Source organism: Aquarana catesbeiana, linkage group LG08 (genome assembly GCF_042186555.1).
Source record: "Aquarana catesbeiana isolate 2022-GZ linkage group LG08, ASM4218655v1, whole genome shotgun sequence".
NCBI classification, from domain to species: Eukaryota; Metazoa; Chordata; class Amphibia; order Anura; family Ranidae; genus Aquarana; species Aquarana catesbeiana.
The window spans coordinates 224,222,224-224,228,570 of NC_133331.1; positions in this window are offsets into that span (position 1 = coordinate 224,222,224).

Genomic DNA, 6,347 nt, shown 5'->3' on the forward strand with positions numbered 1-6,347 from the left:
AACCCTGAGAATATGATTGGATTACTTCAAATGGGACAGTAATATTCATTAACAATATCTCTCAAGAAATATGAAGATTCTATCCCCTGTACACTGTGAGATCTATGGCCAGGAAGTATACCACCTATTATGGGCATTCCAGGAAGTTCAATGTAAGAGACCGACCGTCTATTGCTTAACGATGTTGCTTTTGTCTGGATAAGTAAATCGTGTTAATCTTGTCTGAGGCAGTTTTCCCTTCACCTATTATTAAGTGTGCTAATGAACTCACCTGTTGTCCGCTAGGGGAGGTATAGACACTCAGAATAATGTGTATTGGGGGCTCGTTATGTAACCATTGTGTGATGTTGTGGGTGGATCCGGGTCATTGTTCATGTGATGCCTGCAGTATTCTCAAGTGTATAAAAAGAGCCTGTATTCATTTCAATAAAGAGTCTAAATCCTGTTTGACCCTCCGTACAAAGCCTCATCTCGTACTTGGGGGGGAAGAATTCCTGACTACTCTCTAGCCTGCTGATTTTGTACCTCACCACCAGCTCGTATATGACCTGTGACTGCCTGACCAATCTTTGGATTTCGATCATGTACTGCTTTGCCTGATCTGTTGCTGTCCTGATCTGCCTGACTACGTTTTCGCCTGAATCCTCAGCACAAAAGCTCCACTTCGGACACTACCTATCACAGGTACCTTACAATAGTTTGTGTAATTTTGCCTGAGACGACAAAATTGACCTTTGGGGATATTGTTTTTTCCATGTTGGGTGATGACAGCTGCTAGAATGTAGGAACAAATTACCAGCTGTGGGCTTTATGTGGTTTTTGGCATGAATAGTCTGATCCATATAATATAGTTTGAGGTATAAGAATGGCAAACTGTATTGTTATTACAAAAAGAGACAAAGTCTTGTACTAAAGATAAAGGGCCATCCCAAATAATAATAATATCATCTATAAACGCCCATAGTAGACGATATTGGCTCCAAAGGTATTGCTATGCCAAATATGATTCTCCTTCCAATAGGCCATGGTAAGTTTGGCATAGGATGGTGCAAATTTTGCCCCCATGGCTGTGCCATGGACCTGCAGATAAAATTTTACATCTAATAAAAAATAATTGTGAGATAATCAAAAGGTAGTAGCTTCAATAATGAAGGCTGATTATTTGGGGTGTAACACGAGATCTAGAGAAAGAAAATACTGGATGGCCCATAATCCTATTTCATGGGGGATGAAAGTATACAACACGCATACATCAAATGAAACCCAGTGGCTGCCAGGTGTGATGTTGGAGTTGATCCAATAAATCTGTACCATCCCTAATATATGACTGTTGGTTTTGTGCTAGCGGCTGGAGGAAAGTGTCGATGTACTGTGACATTGAATATGATAAAAATCATTTTAATGTAAGGTTCCTAATGAATTTATTAAGGTCTTTAAATAATGAAAAAAAGTTTGGAGAAAATCTAGGAGAGAAACTAAGTCCTCGGCCAAGAAAGCTGGTTTCATGTGGGGATAGATTGGAGGATGAAAGATTAAACATCTTTATAGTCTCCGTTGTTTTCTCTTTGTCTTTGATACTTGTTTTTTCCCCCTACAACCTCTGCGGTGTATTTTCTTTTTAGGTTGTATGAACGGGGATGACTGAGGACTAACAAATGGGAAGGGATCTCAGTATTGGGGTGTAATGTATCTATCGAAATGCCAAATGTAATGTGTAAGGAGCTAGGCGCTTCTATAGTATCATGAGGTATTTGTGGTAAATTGAAGACTGTCTGGGACTGGGGTTGTGAGGAATTAGGTCTGGTGAGTGATTAGATTGGACAGAGCTGGACACTGTGGGGAGAGGTGTGTGTCGATTGCTTTAGGAAGAGTTGGTTTGTTTTTTGCCGCCATTTATAGGCTCCGTCGTTTTTTGATTTTTACGAGGCTGTGCTTTCTTGGGAGTAGGTTTATTGTGAACACGTGAAGATAAGGGCGTAGGATGGACATCAGTAGGCATAGATGGTTTACAGTTCATAAGTGGTTTAATGGCCTGTAGTTGACCAATATTGGGTTTATTTCAAGATAAGACTGTGTTGTAATTATAGTCCTCCAAGTCCATACAAAATGTATCTAATTTAGTGCAAATGAGAGTATCTTCCTTATATCTGGTATTTTTCTTTAGGGTCGTTAGCCATGTAATGGGAATGTTTTTTTTTTTAAATCAGTGATTTCTAGTATAAGTAATTGAATCTGGTGTATAAGTTGCTCGAATTTTATTTTCCTCTGGGTAATAATGACTTCTATCCATTTATTAGTACAGAATTCTTACATACCTGCCCATATTTTGGACTGATCTGTATCTAGAAATAAGCAATTGTTTAATATTCTCAATCCCCTAGGGGTAATTTTGGCATCTAGGTATTTTTTTTTAAATAATTCATCCCACCACTGTTGATTAGCAGTGTGTGCAAGTCTTTCCAGTTTTTTTAATTTACCACAGAGATTATACCTGTCGGGTCCTTTAGGTGTACATTCAGAGGAGAATAGATTTCCTGGTAATTCTGTATAGATATCTTCCAGTACATCATATTTGGAAGATTCTATGGCATGCAATAAATGAATCATGGATAATCTAGTGATAAAAGGACTATCTATGGGGTTTTTATATTGTAAAACTAGCAATAAATAAAATAAAAGATTTTTATGCTGAAAGATGTGAAAAATTGCTGAATATGAAAAGAGTTAAAAAGATATATATATACTTTTTGGATAAGGGCTGCAATATATACAAATCATCAATGGTAAACAATAATTATAACATCAAGGGTTTATCACAAAAGCAATTCTAGAAAAGCATATGGTAAACAATAATTATAACATCAAGGGTTTATCACAAAAGCAATTCTAGAAAAGCATATGAACAAGACAAATGTGTTGTTTGGTCAATGCTGCACTCTAAAGTTGGCAAAGACATGTAGCAATAGAATGGGTAACAGGCGCAAAGGCAAACACACAATAGTCCAAAATGTTCACAGTATAAGTTCTCAGTGACAGTCCATACACTTGTGTCAGTTTAAAAATCCAGAGCGCAGCTCACTCTGTAGTAAACAGACAAAAAAGAAAGAGAAAAAAAGCACCACTAAATGTAGTATTAGATGCAATTTAATATGGCCCCATAATGGGTTACTCACAAAAGGTAGGCAGTATACAGGCTCTTCAATATAAGTCCACTATAAGGGGTCTTTTCCATCTTTGCCACATGCTCTGGGCAGCGGTGTGTCTCACGCTGTAGGGGAGACAGGAGCTGCGCCAAATGATGGCCACAGAAGCCCTGGAGCAGTTTCAGGATCCGAGATGGAACGCAGCGTTGAGCGAGCGGGGGAGAGGGTGCAGACCTCAAAGGTCCTAGAATGCTGTGCGATGTGTTTTGGAGCATACGCCGTGCTATGTTCGAGCATGTGCACTCCTTTTTCAAGCTAAACATAGAATGGGGAGCCTGGTATTTATCGACCGAAAGTGACGCCATACGCTAGCACAACATCAACAGTCATATATTAGGGATGGTAAAGATTTATTGGACTAACTCCGACACCACATCTGGCAGCCCAGTTACCACTGGGTTTTGTTGAATGTATGCTCTTTGTATACGTCCATCCCCCATGAAATAGGATCAATAGCCATCTAATATTTTCTATCTCTAGATCACATGCTACACCCCAAAAAATCAGCCTTCATTATTGAAGCTACTACCTTTTGTTTAACACACAATTATTTTTTATTCGATGAAAAATGTTATCTGCAGGTCCATGGCACAACCATGGGGGCAAACTTTGCACCATCCTATGCCAATCTTACTATGGCCTATTTGGAGGAGAATCATATTTGGCATAACAATCCCTTTAGAGCTAATATCATCTACTATGGCCGTTTTGTAGACGATATTATTATTATTTGGGATGGCCCTTTATCTTTAGTACAAGACTTTGTCTCTTTTTGTAATAACAATACATTAGGCCTTTCCTTCACCTCTGATGGATTCAGTCAGTTTGTCCTTCTAATGCCACGTACACATGAGTGGACTTTCCGGCAGACTTTGTCCGGCGGACCAGACTCCATCGGACAATTCGATCATTTGTGGGCTCCAGCGGACTTTTTTTTCCCAAAAGTCCGATGGACCTAGAAATAAAACATGTTTCAAATCTTTCCGACGGACTTGAGTCCGGTCGAAAAATCCGCTCGTCTGTATGCTAGTCCGATGGACTAAAACCGACGCTAGGACAGCTATTGGCTACTGGCTATCAACTTCCTTATTTTAGTCCGGTCATACGTCATCATGTACAAATCCGTCGGACTTTGGTGTAATCATGTGTAGGCAAGTCCGTTCGTTAGAAAAGTCGGTCGGAGGGCTGCCGAAAGTCCGTCGGATAGACCGTCGGACCAGTCCGGTCGAAAAGTCCGCTCATGTGTATGCAGCATTAGACCTCGAACTATATCATATGGATCAGACTATTCATGCCAAAAACCACACAAAGCCCACAGCTGGTAATTTGTTCCTACATTATAGCAGCTGTCATCACCCAACATAGAAAAACAATATCCCCAAAGGTCAATTTTGTTGTCTCAGGCAAAATTGCACAAACTATGATGACTATAAAGAACAGGGTCTGTTTCTAAAGAAAAAATTCAAGGATAAAGGATACCCAGATGACTTGGTAGAATCTGCTTATGATCAATATTTACATAACAAACCTGCAGGTAGAACTAATCGAGTAAATGACATGTCTGTTAGTTCATTACTCAATTCCATAGTAAACATCGCAAAATGGAATCAATCGTGCAAAAATATTGGGATATACTCTTATCAGACCCACACCTGCAGAACAGTATACAAAACAAACCGAAAACAACATATAGAAGAGCACCTAACCTCAAACAATGTCGAAAGCCACAATGTAAAAAATGCAAATTTGTAGAGCATGGCAAACTACAATATGCCATAAAGGAAAAAACATATAGCATTAAGGATTTTTTCTGTTGCTCTACAGATTTTGTAGTATACTGTCTTACCTGTCCCTGTGGCCTATACTACATAGGTCGCACCATTAGACCATTACGCCAGAGGTTTGGAAATCATCGCTAGTATATAGATAAAGGGAACGATGAACACAGTGTTCAACGTTACTTTCTGAATGTCCACAACAAATCTACCAAAGGGCTACAGGTGTGGATAGTGGAGGCCATGTCCAGGGATCTCTCCGAAGCAGAGCGCTTTCACAAGGTCTGCCAAAGGCAGACCTTCTGGATATTTACTTTTGAAACTCTCTCTCCTGGAGGGTTAAAAAAGTGTTGGATATAAATACCATTATATGATAACACACAAATATAACAGACCTCATATATATCTCCCCTGTGACCACTGTTTCATTCTCTTTCCTAGTTTACAGGACTTATCCTTATAAACAAATATATAATTGTACTATATTTGGGGGTGGTCAGGACCTTGATACCAGTAAGTAGATTGATTTGGATAAAACCATATCCCTCAATGATTTAGTAATAATAATGTTTAGTAATTAATTAATCAATGATTTTTTATACTGTTATTTTAATACAAACTATAATCCATATTTTAATCATGTTTATCGTATTTATATTTTAATTCAGGTTTTAACTGAGTATTTAATATATAATAGAAATCAACATAAATTAATTAATACATCAATTAATACATTTTTAATAATCAATACATTTTCCCCTCATGGTGTTCTATAATGCCAAAAACATCCACATTCTAGTAGTAAAACCTATATCTACAGTGTAAAAGTAGCTTTATTATCATTTTTATATTCTTTGGATATATATATATATATATATATATATATATATATATATATATATATTATACAGTATCTCACAAAAGTGAGCACACCCCTCACATTTTTGTAAATATTTTATTATATGTTTTCATCTGACAGCACTGAAGAAATGGCACTTTGCTACAATGTAAAGTAGTAAGTGTACAACTTGTATAACAGTGTAAATTTGCTGTCCCTCAAAATAACTCAACACACAGCTAATAATGTCTAAACTGCTGGCAACAAAAGTGAGTACACCCCTAAGTGAAAATTTCCAAATTGGGCTCAATTAGCCATTTTCCCTCCCCGGTGTCATGTGACTCATTAGTGTTACAAGGTCTCATTTGTGAATGGGAAGCAGGTGTATTAAATTTGGTATTATCTCTCTTAGTCTCTTATACTGATCACTGGGAGTTCAACATGGTACCTCATGGCAAAGAACTCTCTGAGGATCTGAAAAAAAGTTTGTTGCTCTACATAAAAATAGCCTAGGCTATAAGAAAATTGCCA